Source organism: Argiope bruennichi, chromosome X1 (genome assembly GCF_947563725.1).
Source record: "Argiope bruennichi chromosome X1, qqArgBrue1.1, whole genome shotgun sequence".
Classification (NCBI taxonomy): Eukaryota; Metazoa; Arthropoda; class Arachnida; order Araneae; family Araneidae; genus Argiope; species Argiope bruennichi.
The window spans coordinates 105,413,291-105,426,163 of NC_079162.1; the positions used below are offsets into that span (position 1 = coordinate 105,413,291).

At 28.9% G+C, this 12,873-nt stretch overlaps 1 long non-coding RNA gene across 2 annotated transcripts in view; it reads right to left on the reverse strand.

The window, feature by feature from the left end:
- Positions 1-427: 427 nt before the first annotated feature.
- The window catches only part of LOC129958199 (uncharacterized), an 84,870-nt gene continuing 72,424 nt past the window's right edge, over positions 428-12,873 (reverse strand). For both annotated transcript variants that reach the window (XR_008783176.1, XR_008783177.1), the window contains exon 4: positions 428-824. This is a non-coding gene — a long non-coding RNA (uncharacterized LOC129958199). The remainder of the gene's footprint in view (positions 825-12,873) is intronic.

The window sequence follows — 12,873 nt, forward strand, 5'->3', positions numbered from 1 at the left end:
TTTTTTTCTTTTGAAGCAATCCTACCCCCTTTTAGATATTAATTATTATAAATTTTAATACTGACATTTTCTTTAAACCTCTTCAGTCAATAGAAACAAAAAAATTAAACTGCAATACGTAATGGTAGTAGTACAGAGAGAATCATCCTGCAAATCATATTATATTATGTCAAAGAAGGTTAGCAATATGATTTTTCTGTAAATGCGTTATGGTAGGTAAGATTACTGACAAAAGTATCATATGTTTAAAAAAAGGATAATATGACTAATTAAAATGTGCTCCTTTCTATAATTTAGCTTATTATATATTTAACAAGAATCTAAGTCTTTAAAATATCTTTTACATATCATAAAAGTTTGCTAAAAAAATTTTATAGTCTTTTTCCTTTTGATTGTAAGAAAATGAGAGAAAAATTTCTACCGATCATTGATTCTTTTATAACAATCCTTAATTAATGATAAACTGAAACAAAATAAAAAAACATTACTTTTATGCTTTTATTACACAAAATAGGAAAAAATGATTGTCAGAAAAATGTGTAAAGACTATTTCTTCTGTTTATATAGACTCCCTCTTCCACTCCTTTTGTTCTTATTCTTAGCTTTTAATTGAAATTATTACTTTTTTTAATACTAAGAACATTTTATTTGTTTCATTTTAGATTTTAGAAACCCCAATTCCACTCTCGAATAGTTATGTAAAGGTAACTTTGAATAATGCTCAGACTTCCAATCTTCAAACTGATATAGACTTGATCTTTTGAATTCTCGGTAAGAAAGATTTAGACTTCAACTGTCTGGTGACAAATGGAATCCTTGAAATCCTAGAAAAAAATTCAAAGTTAGTGTAAGTATACATCAAAACAGAGGAAGATTACTTAAAATAAGTTAAATAATTATTTCAAGTAATTAAATTTGTATTTATACTGTTCATCAATATTCTGGATAAAGCAGGAAATGTTTGGCAATATGAATATAAAATATTAACATTTCATTTTTATTTCCAATGGGAACTTTAATAATAAGTTTCTGATTTTTCATTTTTTCATTTGATTTTATAGCTATATTTCCTGCAATAATTAAATCTCTATTAAAGTTACTGCTTGGGGAATTTATTTTGATTAATTAAAATTCTGTCTTATATTTCATTCATTTTATGATACCAGGAATATATGTATATCTAATGAGTTTTCTGCTCACAACATCAATCTCGAAAGTTCAAATATTATTAAAAAATATCAGAAGATGAATACTATTTACCAGATATCATTAAAAAGTACCTAAAGATAAATACTATTAAACACATATTATTTAAAAGTACCTAAATATAAATACTATTTACCAGATATTATAAAAAAACACCTAAAGTTAAATGCTATTTACCATATATTATTAAAAAGTATCTGCAGGTAAATACTATTAACCAGATATTATTAAAAAGTACCAAAAGATAAATACTATTTACTAGATATTATTAAAAAGTATCTGCAGGTAAATACTATTAACCAGATATTATTAAAAAGTACCAAAAGATAAATACTATTTACTAGATATTATTAAAAAGTACCTAAAAATAGATACTATTAACCAAAATATTATTAAAAAATATCTAAAGATACATACTATTTACCAGATATTATTAAAAAGTTCCAAGATATAAATAATATTTACCAGATATTATTAAAAAGTACTAAGAAATAAATAATATTTACCAGATATTATTAAAAAGTACCTAACAAATTGACGTACAGCATATGCCAGTGAATTCAGAGATTAACTTTGCATGAAATTGGTATGGGGGAGGGAACTGACTGCAAATGAAATTTTATTCCAAAGCAGTGCAATCAAGAAACTTGACTGCATAGTATGTTTAGTTTCACTTCGAATCAAAGTATTCAAGATCAAATGATATACATTCTGTACAATTTTGAGGAAAATGTATCTTATTCTAAAAATAATGTCACGAAATACCCCTCGGTGTGATAAAATAGTTGAGAATTAATAACTTACATTGGTCTTGTAATGAGTTTCGGACAAGTCTGCATGAACCTACTAACAGATAACTTAAGGGTGGAATAGATGACAACGATACTTAATTACACGACTAGCTAGAAGATAAAGTGTCAGGAAGTTACTGACATTCAAGGGAACTAGGGAGTCAGAGTGATAAATTGTGTATAAAGCTTGGAAGATTCGCGAACACGAGAACAAATACGTCAAAATCCATGCATCAAAACTACGAGAATTTTGTTCCCAGTTTGTTGACGTTTCTATACACAAGAAGGCAAAGCGACGAAGCGGAATTCTGTGCAGTTACTAGGAGGATTAAATAGTCCTACTTCGAAATTTATCTATGAAGAAACTGGTCGATATTTTATTCAGTAAGGTGAAAATGTCTATAAACTCTTGTAGTGGTCAGATTTATTATATTATTTGTAGAGCTTTAGGTGATATTCTTTCTGTCAGTCTCTAATATAAATACAAAGCATCATTGGCACAAAAATTTTCGTCCTGATGAAATATGAAACTGTGTCAATGCTTCATTGCTTTACTTAAGCAAAAGTCGAATAGCCATTTTCCTAGAATTTTATTAAAATTTCATTAAATTTCCATGATGAGTCCACTATTGAAACTTATATCATATTCAAAGATATATAATCATCCACCAATTTTAAAATTACTTAGATGTGATACTAATGATCTGAAATATGTATGCCAAGCTCAATTTATTATGATTTAAGTCTAAAATTTAAACAATTGGGATAAGCAATCTATGAAGTGAATGAAAGCAAATATAGGTTTGATATTTTAAATATTTATTTGCTATATTATGCAGTCATTATTTGAAATTATTCACTTGAGTGTTAAATATATTATGCATATATATTCATAATCATGCTGAGAATTCCATTAGATAAATCTGATGCACACATGCCATGTATCAATTAAATAATAAGGGTTTACAAAATTTTATTTAATATTAATTGACACAGGAATAGTCTGAGAAATGACCTCGATACATTTAGTTTCAAAATAATGCACATATGTTAGCATTTAAAATAGTATAATATCAAACGATAAATGAAGGCGCTTGTAAATGTGTATTTTTGAAGTAATTGTAAATAATGGATTTTGATATCAAATTCAACCTGACAAAAAAATCCCTTTAATGGAATTGCCATTAATCAAATAAAAAGAAATAAATACATGAATAATTGAAAAGATGTTAAATTTAGAGATCAGAAAAGATAAATGAATGTTATAGGTCTGTTTTCACTTCAGAAATAGTCTTACTCGCATTAATCAATGTTTGACCTAAATTTCATTCCAAGATTCAGTTATGAATCCTCTTATTGATATAAAATCCATCTTTTGATGTCCCTAAAGAGACATTTTTTTAAAATTCATTACTGAGCTTTTTCAATAAATTTAGAAATGAATATTGACTTTTTGCATGCTGTGTGTTTTTCATCTTTTCGTCCATTCTTGAATTTCTGACTCGTCCATTAATGAATGATTACGGATGCTTGTATTCAGAAGAAATAATTACTCCTGCATATTTTACATAGCAACTAATTTATATTAAATGTTTTCAATAATGAAGTGCGTAGCTAGTTTTTATATCTTCTTCAAAAATTAAATATAATTTTAATCCACTGGTTATCGTTGGAATAATTAAAAAATAAAACATTAGATGAAATTTAAAAAATATTCAACATTAGATGAAAAAACTTTATGGATTAGTGGCCATTTATCATTCATCCAAGTAAATCTTTTAACGAAATTAATAGTTTTCTCTACATTATTTAAGATAAAACTATGTCTTTAGCTTGATGATAACTTTTTATATACAACTATATAAAATGATATCCATTCACTGAAAATGTCATTATAGACAGAAAAATATCAACAATTCTGAAATTTGAAATGTCAGAACTTCCATTACAGAAAGTTATGTTCCTAATAAATTAAAAAGGGACTATATCGGTGATCATCTCATCGCTGTGGAAAATATCGAGTTTGGAAAGATTATTTGTACTAAATGATCATTCCTTTCTTAAACGAAAACATGAAGGAATGTTGGAATTTAAAATATAAATTTTAAAAGATCACTTTCTCACAGAGAATTAATTCACTAAATGCATGAATTTTAAATTAAATTTTAAGTTATATGGGAGGGTGGAAGTTTCAGTGGTGTAATCTGTTTTTTTTTTTTTTTCATGTACTGTAGTAATACTATGTAAGCTATTTACTGTAATAAATTTTGAAACAGACATGATGTAATGCTATCATTTTAAGTATGCTCAGATTTAACATAAGATTTGAAATGAATTAAGTCTGTGCAATGGCTACGATTTTAAACAACTTTTTTTTTAAGTAATATTATTGTAACTGTAATTTGTCCATACGCAATTGCGTTTAAAAGCTTTAAAACTTAATTTTTTAATTTTTAAAATTCTTTTGAAATGTGTTAATCTGTTTTCGAAATAAGTATTACAAAAATGTGACCATTTATCTTTCCATGGAAAATCATTAAATCTGCATGATATTTTGTAACTGGTCACACGCGTAATCATGATATTCATGAAAATAAAAATGTTTAAGAATGTATCAGAGTTTTCAACTTTGATTGCTTCGTGGAATTTCTTGTATTAAATGTTGGTAACTTTTAAGGTAGGTGAATATAATAACTTTTAAGGTAGGTGAATATAATAACTTTTAAGGTAGGTGAATACAATAACTTTTACCATCAGTGCAATAAATAGTTTATGGAGACTTTAAATTAATTTATTAGCAATTGCAAATATTAAATGCATATTTTCTGATATGATTAACAGCATGAATTTGGAAATGGAAGAAAGAACTGTGACACTTTGAAATAGCGAATTTAAATGCATAAATTAGTGTATAAGAAATAAATGCAGCTATTATTTTTAAATTTATTAAATGTCAACTTTTTTTTAAAAAAAATCATAATACTTCTCAAAAGCAATTAATTCTTTTATTGCATTTTAAATTATCGTCTTAACATAAACCAGTTCACCTCGCAATTTATTTTAGCTTTGATTTAAGCAACGGTACTTCACTTTTTTTTTTCAAAAGATTAGTCTTCATTATGATTTCAATAACAAGCTTCCGAAAAAAAATCGTGGTGATAAGCAATTCATTTTATGACTGTGAACAATGGAGCTCCCAACAACACTCGAAGTTTCGCCTACAAGTTTTGACAGGCTTTCTCTCGAATTAGAAAGGTAATTAATTATGGCAAATATTTAGACCACTAGAAGCGAGACGAAGGGAACAAACAAGAACTTGGAGTGGATTACCCCATGATGGTGTAATTGCTTCAAATTAGACTATCCGTTGTCATAATAGAGAACAGGAGTCTTTCTTTAACCCTGCACATTGAGAATGCGCCCGCTTCTCCTTTAACTTCAACTCCTATGCGCACAACTCATTATATGAAACGTTTTTGATGAAAACCAGACGGGCATAGAATACGGAGTTCGTGTTTTATAAAAGAGCTTCCGAGTTTATGGATTGGTTTTCCTAAGGTTCTTTTCCTAAACCGATTAAGTCTCTCTCTTGCCTCTAGTGAGCTGTTAATCATAATCATGCTGCTATGGCAACTGGAGGATTGGTAAGCAGCTATTTGTACTCGATTGCAATGGTCCCTTTATTTACGCTATATGAGAATTGAAGAACTTGTTCAGGAGAAAATTTAACTTCTCTGAGACATGTGGCTTATGTCTCTTTGGGGGAGAATCCCACGGGGAATAGTAGCTTTTTTAATACTTTTTTAAGCACAGTATCATTTTCTCACACACTATAAAAAAAAAACAGAAAGAAAACTCAAACTTTAAAGCCTGTACCTCGGACAATAGACGGAACTACAACATTTGTTTTGAATTTTATTTCCAGGTTTTATTTGATTTAAATGCGAATGCAAAGGTTTACACTAATGTGTTCTTTTTTCGAGTATTGTGTTATTTCTTTTGCCTTTCGTTTATATGTTTCTGAAATAATAAGGCGCAAAAATAATTTCTGGCAAAGATAAAGTTTAGAATTCCATCGAACGCTATGATCTGCTTTTCTTAAGTTTTTTTTTTTTAAATAGGAAAAGGTAAAAAAAGATATTAAATGCTTTTTCTATCTTTTTTTTTTTTTTTTTTTTTTTTGCTTTGTCTAATTTGTTTCCCATCCTTGTCATCCATACAAACTAGAGAAGAATATTATTTTTTAGTTTAAAAATAGTATTTATGCCACTTAAACCATTCGTAAATTGTGTTTTTTTAATTAGTCATAATTTCGATTTTTAGACAGTTCAATTAATCTACCTATTTCTCTTATAACAAATATTATGATATGGGTGTTCCGTTCAGTAAGTTCATTTTTCTTTCTTGATCATTGGGTAAATCAATCATAGAAAACCCGAACAAAGATAAATATACTTTTCTTTATTTTTATTTATATGTTTGTTTGTTTGTTTTTGTTAAAAATAACGATGCTTATTGTTTTTAAATAAATAGAATCTGATGCAAAAAATATATATATATATTTAAATTATAATTACAAAAAAATATAAAGAATAATGATCCTTCGAAACACTTAGCTCGTTAATGCAAACATTATAAGAAAATAAGTTCACCTTTATTATATGTGATTCAATAAGAATTTAAAGACGAAATAAAACCTTAGTATCACCAAGAAAAATACAAAATCTTTCATTGCGGTATAGCTGTGAAATGTTAAAAATATTTTAGATTTCTTCCTCTGAAGTTGCTTTTTCCATCTATCATTACTAATTGACCAGCTGATCGACATCGACTCAGACGAAAAAGAAAAAGAAAGATACAAAAACTAAACTAGATTTAACTCAAAAATTGCCGTAAAATGAAAAATGCTTTCTCCTGTCGTTTGACACTCATCATTCATGTCTGAATGACAAGTCGTTTTAGTTTTTTTCTAAGTCTAAGAAAATAAAAATGCAAAGGAATATCCCATTCGAGTTCTTTTACGGTAGTACTATCACTTTCCACTTAAGGGGTCAAGCCTCATTTGATACGCTTGTTTGAAACTTGAAAAATTTATGTCAAGTACTGCATCATAGGGAGTGGGTAGAGATGAAAAAAATTACCCATCGTAACCAATCTAAAAATCCCTATGTAGATGAGGTCCTCGTTTCCCCACCGTCGGCAGACAGGGAGACGAAATTGATTTTCTCCCTCCCCCTGCCCAAATATGATCGATTTCGGAATGCTTGGGCAAACAATGCACATCCCATCGCCCCATCTTTGGATGCAGACCACTGGAGACCCTTGCTTTGTAAATCGAGTGTAATTCAACACCTTATTAAAAGATGAAAGCCGACTAAACTCCCATTTCACTGGTCATACATCTATCCATCTTTTCCCCTTTACACTTCATTCAAGGACTTCATTACACTGTTCGTTATTATTATTTTTTTTTCTTGTTTCTGATGCGATTTTATGCTTGGATTGGGAGAAATAATAATAATTGAAAAACACATTATGAATTTGAATGAATTAAGATAACAGCTTTCTATGGTATGACTTTTGTGTTGTTTTGCTTTGAAATTTGTAAAAATGATGACAATCTCTCACAATTAACTGTGACATTTGCTATTTTTTTTTTCTTTTTCTTTTTCTCCATCTTCAATCAAAAGGTTTAAGGTAATGATATTGCATTAAGCCAACAATAAACTTTATTAGTATTTTTAACAACGTTTAACACTCCCTCTGTATGTACAGGTGTAATTTTTAAGATGCATATCCACTGATTATTTGACATTAGTCTTCCCATCAAGGGATTGATTTGCATAATTCTTAAAACTACTCAAAATTTTCAGAAATAAACAAAAAATAATAAATATAATGTTTAGCTTATTCTGAGATTACTTGCATAACCCCTTATAAAAAGGAAGATACAAAGGCATTAAGACTTTAACATCATAAAGATTTTTAATAATTGCATATCTTGTATTAAAGAAAATTCAAAACAAACAGCTTTGGAAGAAATAAATCCGTGCTTACAAAAACCAAAGTAATATTAAATACTTCAATAATATAGGCTATTTTATCACTATACAGATAAAATTTTGGTTAAAATATGATTGCTCAAAGTTTTCTTTTTAGTTACTTTAAATCTTACTTCTTGATGTCGCCATTGAAACTTATCATTTCCATAAATGAATTAATACAGCTCTTAATAATATATTTACTTATTATTTTAGATAACAAGCATTATTTTAATCTTTTTCAAAAGTTAGGTGGCATATGCAAAAAAGTTCCCTATTCTACATTATCTGTTTTTGTTTATCATTATTCAGGGAATACAAGGATTCCATAGGTAAATGCAGAACATTAAATTTATATGTTATCTGTCTAAAAGATCTGTTAAACAATAAAATTATAAATTTTTTCATGATATGAAACGATAACTCAGCCAAGTTTTTCGTTGGAACTATATAATTGATTCATTTTCTGTGTATGTTCAGCAAACAATTTTTTAAACGCTCCTAAAGATGAAAATAATATTTTTTTTATTTGAAGAAAGGAAAAAAAAAAGTGCTATTCATAGAATTGGCTTTCATTATGTGCTAGCAATTGTAATGAATATACCTTATAAGAGGATCATGGAAATCAGATCCTGCTTTCATTAATTTTTTTAAATGAGTCAAGAAATTAACGTGTATAACGTATAAAAAGCGGTGTTGATTAGATTGAGATTGATAAGGTGTGGTGAATGATTGATGGCTTGTTAACACTTATCCCAGTATACTTTAATAAAGAAATCACGTTGATTTTAGAAGAGGAGATTTTCAACAAAGCATTGTAATTCTGTCAACAATCTCGATTAATGGAGATGTTAGTGTAAGAAGAACAGCATAAAATAAAAGGAGAGATGAGACCGCTCATGAAAGACAATCCATAATCTCAGTCTTCCCAATGAATTTCTCTTATCCCTGATAATGGAAGCATCTCAAGCATCGAGTAATTACAAGGAATTTCTTTCAGTTACTCTTTGTTCCATGAGTTGTCTTTAATCTCCGCCGCGTTATTACACACTTGGCTAAAGAACAACCACTCATGCGTCCACGAAACAACACCATTCAGAAGTTGACAAGAATATTAACTGAAACCGTAGCCGCAAAGTGAGGCTAAGCGGTTTCTAAATTGCTGATAAATGTTTATTTTTTAAAAGCGTATCTCCTTCGAATAAAAATATAAGGAAGAAGTAATGACACTGTGCTAGCATGTTCATTATCAGAATAACTCCGGAACGTGATTGTATTATTTAATTTCTCAGTAAGAGAAAATGTTCCTGATTTCAAATATGACCAGATATCGAAAACATGTCAGCGAGCTCGTTTTAGCTTCTGTTTTTGAATAATTAAACAAAACGGTTAACTCGCAACATCTTAAAAGAGATAGTTTTCTTTTTTGCTTTTCAACAAATCAACGGAACCAACGAAGAAGGAAATATATCTGTGACGGGAATAAATTGAAGAGCAGTTATTTATATCGAAGAAAATCTCTACCCTGTTATTTGCTGTTATTCAACGATAAAACAAACATATCCGTTGTTATGATATCTTCAGAGATAAGTGTTTGGCCACAGTTTTATTTTCAAAGATGTTTTAGGTTTATTCCCTCCTTCGAGAATATATTTTAGCAAATGCATAGATAATTGTGAAAAAAAAGGGGGAGAGAAAATTTCAGATAGAAATAGATGCAAGTGCTGGAAAATACATAAAAATGAGTAAAAAAATTTTAATTAATGAAAACAATAAACTAAGTACTGTTAGGTTTATTAAAGAGCAATTTTTTTGAAGTGTAATCTTAAGGAAACGCTTTTTACTGTTTTTATAATGATTTATCAAATATTTTACTTGTAATAGAAACATCACTGAATAAATTACCTTTGTATTAACACTTTGCTTGATTTCAGATAAAACTAACTAACATATCTTGTTGATGAAGGTTTTTCCTCGCAATTATGTTAAATATGAATATAATAGAAGTTCTGTAATCTGGAAGACATCATATCAAATGATTGATGTATTTACAAACAGCCCGGGTTAGTAGAAGTTAAAACACGCACTCATTTTAACAACAAAACCTGTCTTTATAGCATAAAATATTACAAAATATGCCAAATTATATAATTCATAACTGACATAATTGTATTATTTACCTTGCTTCAAGGTCAATGAAATTCGAATATTTTGACTGAATTTTCCGTTAAAGTTCACTTACCTTTTTGCAAACGTCGGGCTATGAGAAAGGCCAGACTGATGCAGTGCTAGATAATTCAGAATACCGTAATAAACTAATTTCTCATATTATGTAACAAAAACACTATTTAAAAATTGTCATGCTTGTAAATATGTATAATGAAATGCAGACCGTTGTATAGATATCAAAATAACCATTTGTTATGCTGACGATGCACGCATAGACACGGTTCATTTCCTTCAAAACATATTCCTCAATATCATTTTTACACGTCACGCCTCGATTTCATTATTAATACACAATGCAGATTTGCAGCTGTGTAGTTTGTATAAAAACGCATTTTACTTCATATCTAACAAAAATGATTGGGCAAGAATAAACAATAATGCACATGAAGTATAATTATAACACCAGCGACCAATAAACTTTGGCAATGCGTATCTCCGTCGTAACCTCTAAAGTTAATGATGAACTTCCACATATTATGTGTTACCTGACTTTTTGATCTCTGAGTTCCCCCATCTCCTGATCTTGTCATCTTCTGGAAGTATTTTCATTCTAGCAGTTCCAGACTGACCCCACCAGGTGTAGTGTGAGTGACGGCTGTGTCACTGGAAGGCAACACCTGTCTTTTTTCGGTTGGGGAGTGCTTATGATAAATGATTTCATTGAGAATATCTCCAACGAATGGGTTGCTGTCCGTGGTCACAAACCACTGGAGCACAGATTGCAACGGGCGTTTATATTCGTTTTGGACATTTCTTTCCCCCTCCCCCACTTCCTGGCTTTCTCTTCTGGAGATGTACATTAAAAAGTTTCAATAGTAAAGAAATACACCGACAGATCTTTTTGCTGCTATTTTGCAGAAAAATTGGATTCTCAAATATCTAACCCCTTTTAAAATCAGTTCGATTCGGTTTTTAAAAAGTACATAAAAATTGGACCTTTTTTTTTTTTAATTCAGTGTGGTAACGCTGACTCTTTATGTTAAGTCTCATTTTTAATTCATCATTTCCTAGCTACTGAAACCTGAACAGAATCAAGAATAGATCTATGGATACTTATGTCATTTTTACGAACTATGTTTTAATTTATTAAAAATTAAAGCTTTGTAAAGCATTTTCTTAACTTATAGCATTCATATGATTTTAAATCCTCCTCTATTCTCAGCAGAGTAAATAGGTTCAATCAAAATTGATGGAAAAATATCCCACTTACGATTACAATGTTTATTTTATTTAACACCGCAGAGACTGTTTGATAGCTTTTCTATGAAAATGTAAAAACATAATTCTTAAACATGTAATCTATTAGATGCTTGACCTCCTCCCTCAATTATGTCTGTTTTAGAATATTTAAGCCTTTTTGCTAGTAAGAGAATTTAAATACTCGTTCATTTGAAAATTCGTTCAATTAACAAAAATATATAGAGAAACAAATTTTTAATCTCTGAAACATGTGCTGCTCAGAACCAAGGTTTGCTTTTCTTCAAAATTATTTAGAAACTATTCTTTTAATTTAGATGTTAATTACTCAAGAGAAGATATAGTGTATTTTTTTTCTTTTACTTTTGTACTAAATTGTATAAGTAGTCATGAAATAAAATATAGTCTAATAAAAATAACAGATCTTTACTAATAAAGTAAAGAAAGATAAAAAAACATTTAGAAGAGAAAGAGCAAAACATGTGAATGGGCATTGAAATGAGAAACACCGAGCAATCAAGATCAAATAATAACCAATAAAATTCAATTTACATTCCGATAAACATGCATATTACTTTTAATTCCTTAAATTCACATTAAAGTAAAAAGACTTTTTTTTTTAATTAAACATAACGCAATTTTTTTTTTCATTTCACTTTAATGATCTGTGTTTTAGACGGTAAATGCAGTAAATCACAATACTTTAAAATGGCATTTGTCGGCATTATGTTGAATTCCTCCATTAGTTAACTTTCCCAATTAAATGGAAAAATGAATATCATACTTTTTGAATCATGCAAATTACCCTTCTTTTAAAATTATTATTTGATATCCTACAATCCTTATCTTTTTGTGGCGGATGTGTTGGTAGACTTGCCAACTCTTTCAAGAATATCATCTCTTGTTAGAAATTCTTAAAAATGAACGAATCAGCAAGAAATAGAAAACGCTAAAAATTAGTTGCCAGTGATTGATTTTGAATTCTGTTCCTATGCATAAATAAACATGAACTCAATTCTTAAGATAGTCGGTGTAAAATAAGATTTTATGTTTCGAAAGCCTCCGACTCTTCCTTTCGGAAAATGATGTAAAACTCATTATAAATGATAAATTAGTTAGAAAAATTTTTTCTCATCTTTTCTTGCCGGAAATTCCTTTTCTATTGCAGCAAAGCAGAAGCTTCATCAATTATACAAGAGTCTCCCACATGAATAATAACTCAATGTTTTCTATCATCAAACAATGTTTTACCCAGCCGCAACTAGTTTTAGTTTTTTCCTTTCTTATCTTCACATGAACTCGTTTCAAGACGTTCGGTCAATTATTTTTGTGTGAACAGAAGCACAGACTAATCGCAAAATGCATAATTAAGTTCCAAATACCTATAAAGAAAATAAAAATATTGACTA